This window comes from Kogia breviceps, chromosome 9, assembly GCF_026419965.1.
Source record: "Kogia breviceps isolate mKogBre1 chromosome 9, mKogBre1 haplotype 1, whole genome shotgun sequence".
NCBI lineage: Eukaryota > Metazoa > Chordata > Mammalia > Artiodactyla > Physeteridae > Kogia > Kogia breviceps.
In genome coordinates, this window is record NC_081318.1 from 81241780 (window position 1) to 81262710 (window position 20931).

Consider the following 20931-nt stretch of genomic DNA (forward strand, 5'->3'; position numbering starts at 1 on the left):
ACTGCGTGCTACCCATTCCATGGGTCCCACCTCTCCAGGTTCAAGGCAACTTTCCTACAGCCAAACCACTCATGCGAATCCCAGGGGATGGTACACCGTGTGATCGGGAAAGCTTTCGAAAGCGCACCTCATTTTTCACCTCCGGGTGCTAGCGTCCGCCATTCCAGCCGCTTGACTAACAATTCCCCCACTTGCAGGATCAGCGTCTTGACACTCCTCTTTCGTAGTCTCTGCAAGTGGTCCGAAGGATGAACTGGAAGAGGGGCAACCTATGAGAGACCAGCTGGCGGTGTTCGGACAGGCCCACGTCACTCTAATTTCCCATCACGAAGAGGAATTCACCAAAGGCTCGGCCTGCCTCGCCGCAAGCACAACAGGGCCTGAAGCAATCTTGCGCTATTGCGGCCATCTCACACCAAAGCGAGCTGCCAAACGGAGCTCTGGGGCACTGCACTTCACAAACCTGCCGAGCTCTAAATGATAACACTCGTCCAAAAACATACTGAGGTAAGGCCACGAAGGGGATTTGAACGCAAGGCAGAATTGCACGAAACGGAGTTCAGGAGGTAGATGGGAATGGCCTTCCCAGCACAGGAAAAGCGGCAGAACGTGGACAATGATGCAGTTGGCCAAAAAGGGCGTATGCGTTTTTTCCTGAATATATTCAGGAAAAAACGCATACGCCCTTTTTGGCCAACCAAGCACCCGGGGAGAGCAAATCGGCACTACAAAGAAATCTCACTCCCCCCCCGGGCAAAAGAGCCATCCGGAAAATGTCTAAAAACCAGAAAGGCAGGACAGGCCAAGGAGATAAGGGAGCCTTGTCCAGTTGCCGGGAGGGACGCAAAATACCAACAGCCACTCTGGAGAAGCGTATGCTCGTTCCTAAAACACGTACAGAACAGAACCACAGAGCATAGGGCACCTCCACACGTGGGCCTATATCTTGGGAAAACTAAAAATCAACCAGACGCAGGCACACCAAAGTTTAGGGATTCTCTCTTTACAACAACCTCGACTTCGGGACACCCTTCATATGCCGGGGAAGAGAGAAATGGACCAAGAATTTGTGCTACTTAGGTACGAGGGAATATCCCTCAGCCATGGAATCCATGTCATAAGGCTGGTTCCAGCATAATCAGTGGATTGAGGTACGATGATGCTAAGTGAAATCTGTCCCACAGAAAAAGAAACTTGGGATATCACTTAGAGAGGGAATGTACAAATCGCTACCCACGACCCGAATGACAAAAGAGAACAGACTCACGCTTTTCCAAAACACACTTTGGCCTGCTTAAGCGGAAAGGTGAGGTGGCGTGATGCATAAAACACGACTTGGAAATGAGCACAGATACCGGTCGGAAAAGCAAATATATAATAGACACCACCTACTCCTTGCTCAGTGAACAGGACTCAACAGCTCCTATTCATCACAGAAGAATATATCAGACTCGTAAGCATCTGAAAACCTAAGTATTGATATCTCTCTGTAAGTGAATCAAGTGTGTGTCAAGCGGCATCAACACAGCACTGAAAATCAGCTAAAGCCCATTCTAAAAATACATTTCCAAAACACAGAAGAAAGAAGCACGGCGAGAGGGAGGGAAATTCTGCCAAAATGCGTTCAGGGGCTGTGATGCAACCAGGATTGACCACATCTACACCCACAGCGGCATAAGACATAAGGCTGGATACTCCTCAGGCTGAGAGGATTGCTGAGGTTGGAGGAGCAAAGGCAGAGCCTCTAGAGTTATACTGCGTGCTACCCATTCCATGGGTCCCACCTCTCCAGGTTCAAGGCAACTTTCCTACAGCCAAACCACTCATGCGAATCCCAGGGGATGGTACACCGTGTGATCGGGAAAGCTTTCGAAAGCGCACCTCATTTTTCACCTCCGGGTGCTAGCGTCCGCCATTCCAGCCGCTTGACTAACAATTCCCCCACTTGCAGGATCAGCGTCTTGACACTCCTCTTTCGTAGTCTCTGCAAGTGGTCCGAAGGATGAACTGGAAGAGGGGCAACCTATGAGAGACCAGCTGGCGGTGTTCGGACAGGCCCACGTCACTCTAATTTCCCATCACGAAGAGGAATTCACCAAAGGCTCGGCCTGCCTCGCCGCAAGCACAACAGGGCCTGAAGCAATCTTGCGCTATTGCGGCCAGCTCACACCAAAGCGACCTGCCAAACGGAGCTCTGGGGCACTGCACTTCACAAACCTGCCGAGCTCTAAATGATAACACTCGTCCAAAAACATACTGAGGTAAGGCCACGAAGGGGATTTGAACGCAAGGCAGAATTGCACGAAACGGAGTTCAGGAGGTAGATGGGAATGGCCTTCCCAGCACAGGAAAAGCGGCAGAACGTGGACAATGATGCAGTTGGCCAAAAAGGGCGTATGCGTTTTTTCCTGAATATATTCAGGAAAAAACGCATACGCCCTTTTTGGCCAACCAAGCACCCGGGGAGAGCAAATCGGCACTACAAAGAAATCTCACTCCCCCCCCGGGCAAAAGAGCCATCCGGAAAATGTCTAAAAACCAGAAAGGCAGGACAGGCCAAGGAGATAAGGGAGCCTTGTCCAGTTGCCGGGAGGGACGCAAAATGCCAACAGCCACTCTGGAGAAGCGTATGCTCGTTCCTAAAACACGTACAGAACAGAACCACAGAGCATAGGGCACCTCCACACGTGGGCCTATATCTTGGGAAAACTAAAAATCAACCAGACGCAGGCACACCAAAGTTTAGGGATTCTCTCTTTACAACAACCTCGACTTCGGGACACCCTTCATATGCCGGGGAAGAGAGAAATGGACCAAGAATTTGTGCTACTTAGGTACGAGGGAATATCCCTCAGCCATGGAATCCATGTCATAAGGCTGGTTCCAGCGTAATGAGTGGATTGAGGTACGATGATGCTAAGTGAAATCTGTCCCACAGAAAAAGAAACTTGGGATATCACTTAGAGAGGGAATGTACAAATCGCTACCCACGACCCGAATGACAAAAGAGAACAGACTCACGCTTTTCCAAAACACACTTAGGCCTGCTTAAGCGGAAAGGTGAGGTGGCGTGATGCATAAAACACGACTTGGAAATGAGCACAGATACCGGTCGGAAAAGCAAATATATAATAGACACCACCTACTCCTTGCTCAGTGAACAGGACTCAACAGCTCCTATTCATCACAGAAGAATATATCAGACTCGTAAGCATCTGAAAACCTAAGTATTGATATCTCTCTGTAAGTGAATCAAGTGTGTGTCAAGCGGCATCAACACAGCACTGAAAATCAGCTAAAGCCCATTCTAAAAATACATTTCCAAAACACAGAAGAAAGAAGCACGGCGAGAGGGAGGGAAATTCTGCCAAAATGCGTTCAGGGGCTGTGATGCAACCAGGATTGACCACATCTACACCCACAGCGGCATAAGACATAAGGCTGGATACTCCTCAGGCTGAGAGGATTGCTGAGGTTGGAGGAGCAAAGGCAGAGCCTCTAGAGTTATACTGCGTGCTACCCATTCCATGGGTCCCACCTCTCCAGGTTCAAGGCAACTTTCCTACAGCCAAACCACTCATGCGAATCCCAGGGGATGGTACACCGTGTGATCGGGAAAGCTTTCGAAAGCGCACCTCATTTTTCACCTCCGGGTGCTAGCGTCCGCCATTCCAGCCGCTTGACTAACAATTCCCCCACTTGCAGGATCAGCGTCTTGACACTCCTCTTTCGTAGTCTCTGCAAGTGGTCCGAAGGATGAACTGGAAGAGGGGCAACCTATGAGAGACCAGCTGGCGGTGTTCGGACAGGCCCACGTCACTCTAATTTCCCATCACGAAGAGGAATTCACCAAAGGCTCGGCCTGCCTCGCCGCAAGCACAACAGGGCCTGAAGCAATCTTGCGCTATTGCGGCCAGCTCACACCAAAGCGACCTGCCAAACGGAGCTCTGGGGCACTGCACTTCACAAACCTGCCGAGCTCTAAATGATAACACTCGTCCAAAAACATACTGAGGTAAGGCCACGAAGGGGATTTGAACGCAAGGCAGAATTGCACGAAACGGAGTTCAGGAGGTAGATGGGAATGGCCTTCCCAGCACAGGAAAAGCGGCAGAACGTGGACAATGATGCAGTTGGCCAAAAAGGGCGTATGCGTTTTTTCCTGAATATATTCAGGAAAAAACGCATACGCCCTTTTTGGCCAACCAAGCACCCGGGGAGAGCAAATCGGCACTACAAAGAAATCTCACTCCCCCCCCGGGCAAAAGAGCCATCCGGAAAATGTCTAAAAACCAGAAAGGCAGGACAGGCCAAGGAGATAAGGGAGCCTTGTCCAGTTGCCGGGAGGGACGCAAAATACCAACAGCCACTCTGGAGAAGCGTATGCTCGTTCCTAAAACACGTACAGAACAGAACCACAGAGCATAGGGCACCTCCACACGTGGGCCTATATCTTGGGAAAACTAAAAATCAACCAGACGCAGGCACACCAAAGTTTAGGGATTCTCTCTTTACAACAACCTCGACTTCGGGACACCCTTCATATGCCGGGGAAGAGAGAAATGGACCAAGAATTTGTGCTACTTAGGTACGAGGGAATATCCCTCAGCCATGGAATCCATGTCATAAGGCTGGTTCCAGCATAATGAGTGGATTGAGGTACGATGATGCTAAGTGAAATCTGTCCCACAGAAAAAGAAACTTGGGATATCACTTAGAGAGGGAATGTACAAATCGCTACCCACGACCCGAATGACAAAAGAGAACAGACTCACGCTTTTCCAAAACACACTTAGGCCTGCTTAAGCGGAAAGGTGAGGTGGCGTGATGCATAAAAAACAACTTGGAAATGAGCACAGATACCGGTCGGAAAAGCAAATATATAATAGACACCACCTACTCCTTGCTCAGTGAACAGGACTCAACAGCTCCTATTCATCACAGAAGAATATATCAGACTCGTAAGCATCTGAAAACCTAAGTATTGATATCTCTCTGTAAGTGAATCAAGTGTGTGTCAAGCGGCATCAACACAGCACTGAAAATCAGCTAAAGCCCATTCTAAAAATACATTTCCAAAACACAGAAGAAAGAAGCACGGCGAGAGGGAGGGAAATTCTGCCAAAATGCGTTCAGGGGCTGTGATGCAACGAGGATTGACCACATCTACACCCACAGCGGCATAAGACATAAGGCTGGATACTCCTCAGGCTGAGAGGATTGCTGAGGTTGGAGGAGCAAAGGCAGAGCCTCTAGAGTTATACTGCGTGCTACCCATTCCATGGGTCCCACCTCTCCAGGTTCAAGGCAACTTTCCTACAGCCAAACCACTCATGCGAATCCCAGGGGATGGTACACCGTGTGATCGGGAAAGCTTTCGAAAGCGCACCTCATTTTTCACCTCCGGGTGCTAGCGTCCGCCATTCCAGCCGCTTGACTAACAATTCCCCCACTTGCAGGATCAGCGTCTTGACACTCCTCTTTCGTAGTCTCTGCAAGTGGTCCGAAGGATGAACTGGAAGAGGGGCAACCTATGAGAGACCAGCTGGCGGTGTTCGGACAGGCCCACGTCACTCTAATTTCCCATCACGAAGAGGAATTCACCAAAGGCTCGGCCTGCCTCGCCGCAAGCACAACAGGGCCTGAAGCAATCTTGCGCTATTGCGGCCAGCTCACACCAAAGCGAGCTGCCAAACGGAGCTCTGGGGCACTGCACTTCACAAACCTGCCGAGCTCTAAATGATAACACTCGTCCAAAAACATACTGAGGTAAGGCCACGAAGGGGATTTGAACGCAAGGCAGAATTGCACGAAACGGAGTTCAGGAGGTAGATGGGAATGGCCTTCCCAGCACAGGAAAAGCGGCAGAACGTGGACAATGATGCAGTTGGCCAAAAAGGGCGTATGCGTTTTTTCCTGAATATATTCAGGAAAAAACGCATACGCCCTTTTTGGCCAACCAAGCACCCGGGGAGAGCAAATCGGCACTACAAAGAAATCTCACTCCCCCCCCGGGCAAAAGAGCCATGCGGAAAATGTCTAAAAACCAGAAAGGCAGGACAGGCCAAGGAGATAAGGGAGCCTTGTCCAGTTGCCGGGAGGGACGCAAAATACCAACAGCCACTCTGGAGAAGCGTATGCTCGTTCCTAAAACACGTACAGAACAGAACCACAGAGCATAGGGCACCTCCACACGTGGGCCTATATCTTGGGAAAACTAAAAATCAACCAGACGCAGGCACACCAAAGTTTAGGGATTCTCTCTTTACAACAACCTCGACTTCGGGACACCCTTCATATGCCGGGGAAGAGAGAAATGGACCAAGAATTTGTGCTACTTAGGTACGAGGGAATATCCCTCAGCCATGGAATCCATGTCATAAGGCTGGTTCCAGCATAATGAGTGGATTGAGGTACGATGATGCTAAGTGAAATCTGTCCCACAGAAAAAGAAACTTGGGATATCACTTAGAGAGGGAATGTACAAATCGCTACCCACGACCCGAATGACAAAAGAGAACAGACTCACGCTTTTCCAAAACACACTTAGGCCTGCTTAAGCGGAAAGGTGAGGTGGCGTGATGCATAAAACACGACTTGGAAATGAGCACAGATACCGGTCGGAAAAGCAAATATATAATAGACACCACCTACTCCTTGCTCAGTGAACAGGACTCAACAGCTCCTATTCATCACAGAAGAATATATCAGACTCGTAAGCATCTGAAAACCTAAGTATTGATATCTCTCTGTAAGTGAATCAAGTGTGTGTCAAGCGGCATCAACACAGCACTGAAAATCAGCTAAAGCCCATTCTAAAAATACATTTCCAAAACACAGAAGAAAGAAGCACGGCGAGAGGGAGGGAAATTCTGCCAAAATGCGTTCAGGGGCTGTGATGCAACGAGGATTGACCACATCTACACCCACAGCGGCATAAGACATAAGTCTGGATACTCCTCAGGCTGAGAGGATTGCTGAGGTTGGAGGAGCAAAGGCAGAGCCTCTAGAGTTATACTGCGTGCTACCCATTCCATGGGTCCCACCTCTCCAGGTTCAAGGCAACTTTCCTACAGCCAAACCACTCATGCGAATCCCAGGGGATGGTACACCGTGTGATCGGGAAAGCTTTCGAAAGCGCACCTCATTTTTCACCTCCGGGTGCTAGCGTCCGCCATTCCAGCCGCTTGACTAACAATTCTCCCACTTGCAGGATCAGCGTCTTGACACTCCTCTTTCGTAGTCTCTGCAAGTGGTCCGAAGGATGAACTGGAAGAGGGGCAACCTATGAGAGACCAGCTGGCGGTGTTCGGACAGGCCCACGTCACTCTAATTTCCCATCACGAAGAGGAATTCACCAAAGGCTCGGCCTGCCTCGCCGCAAGCACAACAGGGCCTGAAGCAATCTTGCGCTATTGCGGCCAGCTCACACCAAAGCGAGCTGCCAAACGGAGCTCTGGGGCACTGCACTTCACAAACCTGCCGAGCTCTAAATGATAACACTAGTCCAAAAACATACTGAGGTAAGGCCACGAAGGGGATTTGAACGCAAGGCAGAATTGCACGAAACGGAGTTCAGGAGGTAGATGGGAATGGCCTTCCCAGCACAGGAAAAGCGGCAGAACGTGGACAATGATGCAGTTGGCCAAAAAGGGCGTATGCGTTTTTTCCTGAATATATTCAGGAAAAAACGCATACGCCCTTTTTGGCCAACCAAGCACCCGGGGAGAGCAAATCGGCACTACAAAGAAATCTCACTCCCCCCCCGGGCAAAAGAGCCATCCGGAAAATGTCTAAAAACCAGAAAGGCAGGACAGGCCAAGGAGATAAGGGAGCCTTGTCCAGTTGCCGGGAGGGACGCAAAATGCCAACAGCCACTCTGGAGAAGCGTATGCTCGTTCCTAAAACACGTACAGAACAGAACCACAGAGCATAGGGCACCTCCACACGTGGGCCTATATCTTGGGAAAACTAAAAATCAACCAGACGCAGGCACACCAAAGTTTAGGGATTCTCTCTTTACAACAACCTCGACTTCGGGACACCCTTCATATGCCGGGGAAGAGAGAAATGGACCAAGAATTTGTGCTACTTAGGTACGAGGGAATATCCCTCAGCCATGGAATCCATGTCATAAGGCTGGTTCCAGCATAATCAGTGGATTGAGGTACGATGATGCTAAGTGAAATCTGTCCCACAGAAAAAGAAACTTGGGATATCACTTAGAGAGGGAATGTACAAATCGCTACCCACGACCCGAATGACAAAAGAGAACAGACTCACGCTTTTGCAAAACACACTTAGGCCTGCTTAAGCGGAAAGGTGAGGTGGCGTGATGCATAAAAAACAACTTGGAAATGAGCACAGATACCGGTCGGAAAAGCAAATATATAATAGACACCACCTACTCCTTGCTCAGTGAACAGGACTCAACAGCTCCTATTCATCACAGAAGAATATATCAGACTCGTAAGCATCTGAAAACCTAAGTATTGATATCTCTCTGTAAGTGAATCAAGTGTGTGTCAAGCGGCATCAACACAGCACTGAAAATCAGCTAAAGCCCATTCTAAAAATACATTTCCAAAACACAGAAGAAAGAAGCACGGCGAGAGGGAGGGAAATTCTGCCAAAATGCGTTCAGGGGCTGTGATGCAACGAGGATTGACCACATCTACACCCACAGCGGCATAAGACATAAGGCTGGATACTCCTCAGGCTGAGAGGATTGCTGAGGTTGGAGGAGCAAAGGCAGAGCCTCTAGAGTTATACTGCGTGCTACCCATTCCATGGGTCCCACCTCTCCAGGTTCAAGGCAACTTTCCTACAGCCAAACCACTCATGCGAATCCCAGGGGATGGTACACCGTGTGATCGGGAAAGCTTTCGAAAGCGCACCTCATTTTTCACCTCCGGGTGCTAGCGTCCGCCATTCCAGCCGCTTGACTAACAATTCCCCCACTTGCAGGATCAGCGTCTTGACACTCCTCTTTCGTAGTCTCTGCAAGTGGTCCGAAGGATGAACTGGAAGAGGGGCAACCTATGAGAGACCAGCTGGCGGTGTTCGGACAGGCCCACGTCACTCTAATTTCCCATCACGAAGAGGAATTCACCAAAGGCTCGGCCTGCCTCGCCGCAAGCACAACAGGGCCTGAAGCAATCTTGCGCTATTGCGGCCAGCTCACACCAAAGCGAGCTGCCAAACGGAGCTCTGGGGCACTGCACTTCACAAACCTGCCGAGCTCTAAATGATAACACTCGTCCAAAAACATACTGAGGTAAGGCCACGAAGGGGATTTGAACGCAAGGCAGAATTGCACGAAACGGAGTTCAGGAGGTAGATGGGAATGGCCTTCCCAGCACAGGAAAAGCGGCAGAACGTGGACAATGATGCAGTTGGCCAAAAAGGGCGTATGCGTTTTTTCCTGAATATATTCAGGAAAAAACGCATACGCCCTTTTTGGCCAACCAAGCACCCGGCGAGAGCAAATCGGCACTACAAAGAAATCTCACTCCCCCCCCGGGCAAAAGAGCCATGCGGAAAATGTCTAAAAACCAGAAAGGCAGGACAGGCCAAGGAGATAAGGGAGCCTTGTCCAGTTGCCGGGAGGGACGCAAAATACCAACAGCCACTCTGGAGAAGCGTATGCTCGTTCCTAAAACACGTACAGAACAGAACCACAGAGCATAGGGCACCTCCACACGTGGGCCTATATCTTGGGAAAACTAAAAATCAACCAGACGCAGGCACCCCAAAGTTTAGGGCTTCTCTCTTTACAACAACCTCGACTTCGGGACACCCTTCATATGCCGGGGAAGAGAGAAATGGACCAAGAATTTGTGCTACTTAGGTACGAGGGAATATCCCTCAGCCATGGAATCCATGTCATAAGGCTGGTTCCAGCATAATGAGTGGATTGAGGTACGATGATGCTAAGTGAAATCTGTCCCACAGAAAAAGAAACTTGGGATATCACTTAGAGAGGGAATGTACAAATCGCTACCCACGACCCGAATGACAAAAGAGAACAGACTCACGCTTTTCGAAAACACACTTAGGCCTGCTTAAGCGGAAAGGTGAGGTGGCGTGATGCATAAAAAACAACTTGGAAATGAGCACAGATACCGGTCGGAAAAGCAAATATATAATAGACACCACCTACTCCTTGCTCAGTGAACAGGACTCAACAGCTCCTATTCACCACAGAAGAATATATCAGACTCGTAAGCATCTGAAAACCTAAGTATTGATATCTCTCTGTAAGTGAATCAAGTGTGTGTCAAGCGGCATCAACACAGCACTGAAAATCAGCTAAAGCCCATTCTAAAAATACATTTCCAAAACACAGAAGAAAGAAGCACGGCGAGAGGGAGGGAAATTCTGCCAAAATGCGTTCAGGGGCTGTGATGCAACGAGGATTGACCACATCTACACCCACAGCGGCATAAGACATAAGTCTGGATACTCCTCAGGCTGAGAGGATTGCTGAGGTTGGAGGAGCAAAGGCAGAGCCTCTAGAGTTATACTGCGTGCTACCCATTCCATGGGTCCCACCTCTCCAGGTTCACGGCAACTTTCCTACAGCCAAACCACTCATGCGAATCCCAGGGGATGGTACACCGTGTGATCGGGAAAGCTTTCGAAAGCGCACCTCATTTTTCACCTCCGGGTGCTAGCGTCCGCCATTCCAGCCGCTTGACTAACAATTCTCCCACTTGCAGGATCAGTGTCTTGACACTCCCCTTTCGTAGTCTCTGCAAGTGGTCCGAAGGATGAACTGGAAGAGGGGCAACCTATGAGAGACCAGCTGGCGGTGTTCGGACAGGCCCACGTCACTCTAATTTCCCATCACGAAGAGGAATTCACCAAAGGCTCGGCCTGCCTCGCCGCAAGCACAACAGGGCCTGAAGCAATCTTGCGCTATTGCGGCCAGCTCACACCAAAGCGAGCTGCCAAACGGAGCTCTGGGGCACTGCACTTCACAAACCTGCCGAGCTCTAAATGATAACACTCGTCCAAAAACATACTGAGGTAAGGCCACGAAGGGGATTTGAACGCAAGGCAGAATTGCACGAAACGGAGTTCAGGAGGTAGATGGGAATGGCCTTCCCAGCACAGGAAAAGCGGCAGAACGTGGACAATGATGCAGTTGGCCAAAAAGGGCGTATGCGTTTTTTCCTGAATATATTCAGGAAAAAACGCATACGCCCTTTTTGGCCAACCAAGCACCCGGGGAGAGCAAATCGGCACTACAAAGAAATCTCACTCCCCCCCCGGGCAAAAGAGCCATCTGGAAAATGTCTAAAAACCAGAAAGGCAGGACAGGCCAAGGAGATAAGGGAGCCTTGTCCAGTTGCCGGGAGGGACGCAAAATGCCAACAGCCACTCTGGAGAAGCGTATGCTCGTTCCTAAAACACGTACAGAACAGAACCACAGAGCATAGGGCACCTCCACACGTGGGCCTATATCTTGGGAAAACTAAAAATCAACCAGACGCAGGCACCCCAAAGTTTAGGGCTTCTCTCTTTACAACAACCTCGACTTCGGGACACCCTTCATATGCCGGGGAAGAGAGAAATGGACCAAGAATTTGTGCTACCAAGAATTTGTACGAGGGAATATCCCTCAGCCATGGAATCCATGTCATAAGGCTGGTTCCAGCATAATGAGTGGATTGAGGTACGATGATGCTAAGTGAAATCTGTCCCACAGAAAAAGAAACTTGGGATATCACTTAGAGAGGGAATGTACAAATCGCTACCCACGACCCGAATGACAAAAGAGAACAGACTCACGCTTTTCCAAAACACACTTAGGCCTGCTTAAGCGGAAAGGTGAGGTGGCGTGATGCATAAAACACGACTTGGAAATGAGCACAGATACCGGTCGGAAAAGCAAATATATAATAGACACCACCTACTCCTTGCTCAGTGAACAGGACTCAACAGCTCCTATTCATCACAGAAGAATATATCAGACTCGTAAGCATCTGAAAACCTAAGTATTGATATCTCTCTGTAAGTGAATCAAGTGTGTGTCAAGAGGCATCAACACAGCACTGAAAATCAGCTAAAGCCCATTCTAAAAATACATTTCCAAAACACAGAAGAAAGAAGCACGGCGAGAGGGAGGGAAATTCTGCCAAAATGCGTTCAGGGGCTGTGATGCAACCAGGATTGACCACATCTACACCCACAGCGGCATAAGACATAAGGCTGGATACTCCTCAGGCTGAGAGGATTGCTGAGGTTGGAGGAGCAAAGGCAGAGCCTCTAGAGTTATACTGCGTGCTACCCATTCCATGGGTCCCACCTCTCCAGGTTCACGGCAACTTTCCTACAGCCAAACCACTCATGCGAATCCCAGGGGATGGTACACCGTGTGATCGGGAAAGCTTTCGAAAGCGCACCTCATTTTTCACCTCCGGGTGCTAGCGTCCGCCATTCCAGCCGCTTGACTAACAATTCCCCCACTTGCAGGATCAGCGTCTTGACACTCCTCTTTCGTAGTCTCTGCAAGTGGTCCGAAGGATGAACTGGAAGAGGGGCAACCTATGAGAGACCAGCTGGCGGTGTTCGGACAGGCCCACGTCACTCTAATTTCCCATCACGAAGAGGAATTCACCAAAGGCTCGGCCTGCCTCGCCGCAAGCACAACAGGGCCTGAAGCAATCTTGCGCTATTGCGGCCAGCTCACACCAAAGCGAGCTGCCTAACGGAGCTCTGGGGCACTGCACTTCACAAACCTGCCGAGCTCTAAATGATAACACTCGTCCAAAAACATACTGAGGTAAGGCCACGAAGGGGATTGGAACGCAAGGCAGAATTGCACGAAACGGAGTTCAGGAGGTAGATGGGAATGGCCTTCCCAGCACAGGAAAAGCGGCAGAACGTGGACAATGATGCAGTTGGCCAAAAAGGGCGTATGCGTTTTTTCCTGAATATATTCAGGAAAAAACGCATACGCCCTTTTTGGCCAACCAAGCACCCGGGGAGAGCAAATCGGCACTACAAAGAAATCTCACTCCCCCCCCGGGCAAAAGAGCCATGCGGAAAATGTCTAAAAACCAGAAAGGCAGGACAGGCCAAGGAGATAAGGGAGCCTTGTCCAGTTGCCGGGAGGGACGCAAAATGCCAACAGCCACTCTGGAGAAGCGTATGCTCGTTCCTAAAACACGTACAGAACAGAACCACAGAGCATAGGGCACCTCCACACGTGGGCCTATATCTTGGGAAAACTAAAAATCAACCAGACGCAGGCACACCAAAGTTTAGGGCTTCTCTCTTTACAACAACCTCGACTTCGGGACACCCTTCATATGCCGGGGAAGAGAGAAATGGACCAAGAATTTGTGCTACTTAGGTACGAGGGAATATCCCTCAGCCATGGAATCCATGTCATAAGGCTGGTTCCAGCATAATGAGTGGATTGAGGTACGATGATGCTAAGTGAAATCTGTCCCACAGAAAAAGAAACTTGGGATATCACTTAGAGAGGGAATGTACAAATCGCTACCCACGACCCGAATGACAAAAGAGAACAGACTCACGCTTTTCCAAAACACACTTAGGCCTGCTTAAGCGGAAAGGTGAGGTGGCGTGATGCATAAAACACGACTTGGAAATGAGCACAGATACCGGTCGGAAAAGCAAATATATAATAGACACCACCTACTCCTTGCTCAGTGAACAGGACTCAACAGCTCCTATTCATCACAGAAGAATATATCAGACTCGTAAGCATCTGAAAACCTAAGTATTGATATCTCTCTGTAAGTGAATCAAGTGTGTGTCAAGAGGCATCAACACAGCACTGAAAATCAGCTAAAGCCCATTCTAAAAATACATTTCCAAAACACAGAAGAAAGAAGCACGGCGAGAGGGAGGGAAATTCTGCCAAAATGCGTTCAGGGGCTGTGATGCAACCAGGATTGACCACATCTACACCCACAGCGGCATAAGACATAAGGCTGGATACTCCTCAGGCTGAGAGGATTGCTGAGGTTGGAGGAGCAAAGGCAGAGCCTCTAGAGTTATACTGCGTGCTACCCATTCCATGGGTCCCACCTCTCCAGGTTCACGGCAACTTTCCTACAGCCAAACCACTCATGCGAATCCCAGGGGATGGTACACCGTGTGATCGGGAAAGCTTTCGAAAGCGCACCTCATTTTTCACCTCCGGGTGCTAGCGTCCGCCATTCCAGCCGCTTGACTAACAATTCCCCCACTTGCAGGATCAGCGTCTTGACACTCCTCTTTCGTAGTCTCTGCAAGTGGTCCGAAGGATGAACTGGAAGAGGGGCAACCTATGAGAGACCAGCTGGCGGTGTTCGGACAGGCCCACGTCACTCTAATTTCCCATCACGAAGAGGAATTCACCAAAGGCTCGGCCTGCCTCGCCGCAAGCACAACAGGGCCTGAAGCAATCTTGCGCTATTGCGGCCAGCTCACACCAAAGCGAGCTGCCTAACGGAGCTCTGGGGCACTGCACTTCACAAACCTGCCGAGCTCTAAATGATAACACTCGTCCAAAAACATACTGAGGTAAGGCCACGAAGGGGATTGGAACGCAAGGCAGAATTGCACGAAACGGAGTTCAGGAGGTAGATGGGAATGGCCTTCCCAGCACAGGAAAAGCGGCAGAACGTGGACAATGATGCAGTTGGCCAAAAAGGGAGTATGCGTTTTTTCCTGAATATATTCAGGAAAAAACGCATACGCCCTTTTTGGCCAACCAAGCACCCGGGGAGAGCAAATCGGCACTACAAAGAAATCTCACTCCCCCCCCGGGCAAAAGAGCCATCCGGAAAATGTCTAAAAACCAGAAAGGCAGGACAGGCCAAGGAGATAAGGGAGCCTTGTCCAGTTGCCGGGAGGGACGCAAAATGCCAACAGCCACTCTGGAGAAGCGTATGCTCGTTCCTAAAACACGTACAGAACAGAACCACAGAGCATAGGGCACCTCCACACGTGGGCCTATATCTTGGGAAAACTAAAAATCAACCAGACGCAGGCACACCAAAGTTTAGGGCTTCTCTCTTTACAACAACCTCGACTTCGGGACACCCTTCATATGCCGGGGAAGAGAGAAATGGACCAAGAATTTGTGCTACTTAGGTACGAGGGAATATCCCTCAGCCATGGAATCCATGTCATAAGGCTGGTTCCAGCATAATGAGTGGATTGAGGTACGATGATGCTAAGTGAAATCTGTCCCACAGAAAAAGAAACTTGGGATATCACTTAGAGAGGGAATGTACAAATCGCTACCCACGACCCGAATGACAAAAGAGAACAGACTCACGCTTTTCCAAAACACACTTTGGCCTGCTTAAGCGGAAAGGTGAGGTGGCGTGATGCATAAAACACGACTTGGAAATGAGCACAGATACCGGTCGGAAAAGCAAATATATAATAGACACCACCTACTCCTTGCTCAGTGAACAGGACTCAACAGCTCCTATTCATCACAGAAGAATATATCAGACTCGTAAGCATCTGAAAACCTAAGTATTGATATCTCTCTGTAAGTGAATCAAGTGTGTGTCAAGCGGCATCAACACAGCACTGAAAATCAGCTAAAGCCCATTCTAAAAATACATTTCCAAAACACAGAAGAAAGAAGCACGGCGAGAGGGAGGGAAATTCTGCCAAAATGCGTTCAGGGGCTGTGATGCAACGAGGATTGACCACATCTACACCCACAGCGGCATAAGACATAAGGCTGGATACTCCTCAGGCTGAGAGGATTGCTGAGGTTGGAGGAGCAAAGGCAGAGCCTCTAGAGTTATACTGCGTGCTACCCATTCCATGGGTCCCACCTCTCCAGGTTCAAGGCAACTTTCCTACAGCCAAACCACTCATGCGAATCCCAGGGGATGGTACACCGTGTGATCGGGAAAGCTTTCGAAAGCGCACCTCATTTTTCACCTCCGGGTGCTAGCGTCCGCCATTCCAGCCGCTTGACTAACAATTCCCCCACTTGCAGGATCAGCGTCTTGACACTCCTCTTTCGTAGTCTCTGCAAGTGGTCCGAAGGATGAACTGGAAGAGGGGCAACCTATGAGAGACCAGCTGGCGGTGTTCGGACAGGCCCACGTCACTCTAATTTCCCATCACGAAGAGGAATTCACCAAAGGCTCGGCCTGCCTCGCCGCAAGCACAACAGGGCCTGAAGCAATCTTGCGCTATTGCGGCCAGCTCACACCAAAGCGAGCTGCCAAACGGAGCTCTGGGGCACTGCACTTCACAAACCTGCCGAGCTCTAAATGATAACACTCGTCCAAAAACATACTGAGGTAAGGCCACGAAGGGGATTTGAACGCAAGGCAGAATTGCACGAAACGGAGTTCAGGAGGTAGATGGGAATGGCCTTCCCAGCACAGGAAAAGCGGCAGAACGTGGACAATGATGCAGTTGGCCAAAAAGGGCGTATGCGTTTTTTCCTGAATATATTCAGGAAAAAACGCATACGCCCTTTTTGGCCAACCAAGCACCCGGGGAGAGCAAATCGGCACTACAAAGAAATCTCACTCCCCCCCCGGGCAAAAGAGCCATCCGGAAAATGTCTAAAAACCAGAAAGGCAGGACAGGCCAAGGAGATAAGGGAGCCTTGTCCAGTTGCCGGGAGGGACGCAAAATGCCAACAGCCACTCTGGAGAAGCGTATGCTCGTTCCTAAAACACGTACAGAACAGAACCACAGAGCATAGGGCACCTCCACACGTGGGCCTATATCTTGGGAAAACTAAAAATCAACCAGACGCAGGCACACCAAAGTTTAGGGATTCTCTCTTTACAACAACCTCGACTTCGGGACACCCTTCATATGCCGGGGAAGAGAGAAATGGACCAAGAATTTGTGCTACTTAGGTACGAGGGAATATCCCTCAGCCATGGAATCCATGTCATAAGGCTGGTTCCAGCATAATGAGTGGATTGAGGTACGATGATGCTAAGTGAAATCTGTCCCACAGAAAAAGAAACTTGGGATATCACTTAGAGAGGGAATGTACAAATCGCTACCCACGACCCGAATGACAAAAGAGAACAGACTCACGCTTTTCCAAAACACACTTAGGCCTGCTTAAGCGGAAAGGTGAGGTGGCGTGATGCATAAAAAACAACTTGGAAATGAGCACAGATACCGGTCGGAAAAGCAAATATATAATAGACACCACCTACTCCTTGCTCAGTGAACAGGACTCAACAGCTCCTATTCATCACAGAAGAATATATCAGACTCGTAAGCATCTGAAAACCTAAGTATTGATATCTCTCTGTAAGTGAATCAAGTGTGTGTCAAGCGGCATCAACACAGCACTGAAAATCAGCTAAAGCCCATTCTAAAAATACATTTCCAAAACACAGAAGAAAGAAGCACGGCGAGAGGGAGGGAAATTCTGCCAAAATGCGTTCAGGGGCTGTGATGCAACGAGGATTGACCACATCTACACCCACAGCGGCATAAGACATAAGGCTGGATACTCCTCAGGCTGAGAGGATTGCTGAGGTTGGAGGAGCAAAGGCAGAGCCTCTAGAGTTATACTGCGTGCTACCCATTCCATGGGTCCCACCTCTCCAGGTTCAAGGCAACTTTCCTACAGCCAAACCACTCATGCGAATCCCAGGGGATGGTACACCGTGTGATCGGGAAAGCTTTCGAAAGCGCACCTCATTTTTCACCTCCGGGTGCTAGCGTCCGCCATTCCAGCCGCTTGACTAACAATTCCCCCACTTGCAGGATCAGCGTCTTGACACTCCTCTTTCGTAGTCTCTGCAAGTGGTCCGAAGGATGAACTGGAAGAGGGGCAACCTATGAGAGACCAGCTGGCGGTGTTCGGACAGGCCCACGTCACTCTAATTTCCCATCACGAAGAGGAATTCACCAAAGGCTCGGCCTGCCTCGCCGCAAGCACAACAGGGCCTGAAGCAATCTTGCGCTATTGCGGCCAGCTCACACCAAAGCGAGCTGCCAAACGGAGCTCTGGGGCACTGCACTTCACAAACCTGCCGAGCTCTAAATGATAACACTCGTCCAAAAACATACTGAGGTAAGGCCACGAAGGGGATTGGAACGCAAGGCAGAATTGCACGAAACGGAGTTCAGGAGGTAGATGGGAATGGCCTTCCCAGCACAGGAAAAGCGGCAGAACGTGGACAATGATGCAGTTGGCCAAAAAGGGCGTATGCGTTTTTTCCTGAATATATTCAGGAAAAAACGCATACGCCCTTTTTGGCCAACCAAGCACCCGGGGAGAGCAAATCGGCACTACAAAGAAATCTCACTCCCCCCCCGGGCAAAAGAGCCATCCGGAAAATGTCTAAAAACCAGAAAGGCAGGACAGGCCAAGGAGATAAGGGAGCCTTGTCCAGTTGCCGGGAGGGACGCAAAATGCCAACAGCCACTCTGGAGAAGCGTATGCTCGTTCCTAAAACACGTACAGAACAGAACCACAGAGCATAGGGCACCTCCACACGTGGGCCTATATCTTGGGAAAACTAAAAATCAACCAGACGCAGGCACACCAAAGTTTCGGGATTCTCTCTTTACAACAACCTCGACTTCGGGACACCCTTCATATGCCGGGGAAGAGAGAAATGGACCAAGAATTTGTGCTACTTAGGTACGAGGGAATATCCCTCAGCCATGGAAGCCATGTCATAAGGCTGGTTCCAGCATAATGAGTGGATTGAGGTACGATGATGCTAAGTGAAATCTGTCCCACAGAAAAAGAAATTTGGGATATCACTTAGAGAGGGAATGTACAAATCGCTACCCACGACCCGAATGACAAAAGAGAACAGACTCACGCTTTTCCAAAACACACTTAGGCCTGCTTAAGCGGAAAGGTGAGGTGGCGTGATGCATAAAACACGACTTGGAAATGAGCACAGATACCGGTCGGAAAAGCAAATATATAATAGACACCACCTACTCCTTGCTCAGTGAACAGGACTCAACAGCTCCTATTCATCACAGAAGAATATATCAGACTCGTAAGCATCTGAAAACCTAAGTATTGATATCTCTCTGTAAGTGAATCAAGTGTGTGTCAAGCGGCATCAACACAGCACTGAAAATCAGCTAAAGCCCATTCTAAAAATACATTTCCAAAACACAGAAGAAAGAAGCACGGCGAGAGGGAGGGAAATTCTGCCAAAATGCGTTCAGGGGCTGTGATGCAACCAGGATTGACCACATCTACACCCACAGCGGCATAAGACATAAGGCTGGATACTCCTCAGGCTGAGAGGATTGCTGAGGTTGGAGGAGCAAAGGCAGAGCCTCTAGAGTTATACTGCGTGCTACCCATTCCATGGGTCCCGCCTCTCCAGGTTCAAGGCAACTTTCCTACAGCCAAACCACTCATGCGAATCCCAGGGGATGGTACACCGTGTGATCGGGAAAGCTTTCGAAAGCGCACCTCATTTTTCACCTCCAGGTGCTAGCGTCCGCCATTCCAGCCGCTTGACTAACAATTCCCCCACTTGCAGGATCAGCGTCTTGACACTCCTCTTTCGTAGTCTCTGCAAGTGGTCCGAAGGATGAACTGGAAGAGGGGCAACCTATGAGAGACCAGCTGGCGGTGTTCGGACAGGCCCACGTCACTCTAATTTCCCATCACGAAGAGGAATTCACCAAAGGCTCGGCCTGCCTCGCCGCAAGCACAACAGGGCCTGAAGCAATCTTGCGCTATTGCGGCCAGCTCACACCAAAGCGACCTGCCAAACGGAGCTCTGGGGCACTGCACTTCACAAACCTGCCGAGCTCTAAATGATAACACTCGTCCAAAAACATACTGAGGTAAGGCCACGAAGGGGATTTGAACGCAAGGCAGAATTACACGAAACGGAGTTCAGGAGGTAGATGGGAATGGCCTTCCCAGCACAGGAAAAGCGGCAGAACGTGGACAATGATGCAGTTGGCCAAAGAGGGCGTATGCGTTTTTTCCTGAAAAAACGCATACGCCCTTTTTGGCCAACCAAGCACCCGGAGAGAGCAAATCGGCACTACAAAGAAATCTCACTCCCCCCCCGGGCAAAAGAGACATCCGGAAAATGTCTAAAAACCAGAAAGGCAGGACAGGCCAAGGAGATAAGGGAGCCTTGTCCAGTTGCCGGGAGGGACGCAAAATGCCAACAGCCACTCTAGAGAAGCGTATGCTCATTCCTAAAACACGTACAGAACAGAACCACAGAGCATAGGGCACCTCCACACGTGGGCCTATATCTTGGGAAAGCTAAAAATCAACCAGACGCAGGCCCCCAAAGTTTACGGCTTCTCTCTTTACAACAACCTCGACTTCGGGACACCCTTCATCTGCCGGGGAAGAGAGAAATGGACCAAGAATTTGTGCTACTTAGGTACGATGGAATATCCCTCAGCCATGGAATCCATGTCATAAGGCTGGTAGCAGCATAATGAGTCGATTTAGGTACGATGATGCTACGTGAAATCTGTCCCACAGAAAAAGAAACTTGGGATATCACTTAGAGAGGGAATGTACAAATCGCTACCCACGACCCGAATGACAAAAGAGAACAGACTCACGCTTTTCCAAAACACACTTAGGCCTGCTTAAGCGGAAAGGTGAGGTGGCGTGATGCATAAAACACGACTTGGAAATGAGCACAGATACCGGTCGGAAAAGCAAATATATAATAGACACCACCTACTCCTTGCTCAGTGAACAGGACTCAACAGCTCCTATTCATCACAGAAGAATATATCAGACTCATAAGCATCTGAAAACCTAAGTATTGATATCTCTCTGTAAGTGAATCAAGTGTGTGTCAAGCGGCATCAACACAGCACTGAAAATCAGCTAAAGCCCATTCTAAAAATACATTTCCAAAACACAGAAGAAAGAAGCACGGCGAGAGGGAGGGAAATTCTGCCAAAATGCGTTCAGGGGCTGTGATGCAACCA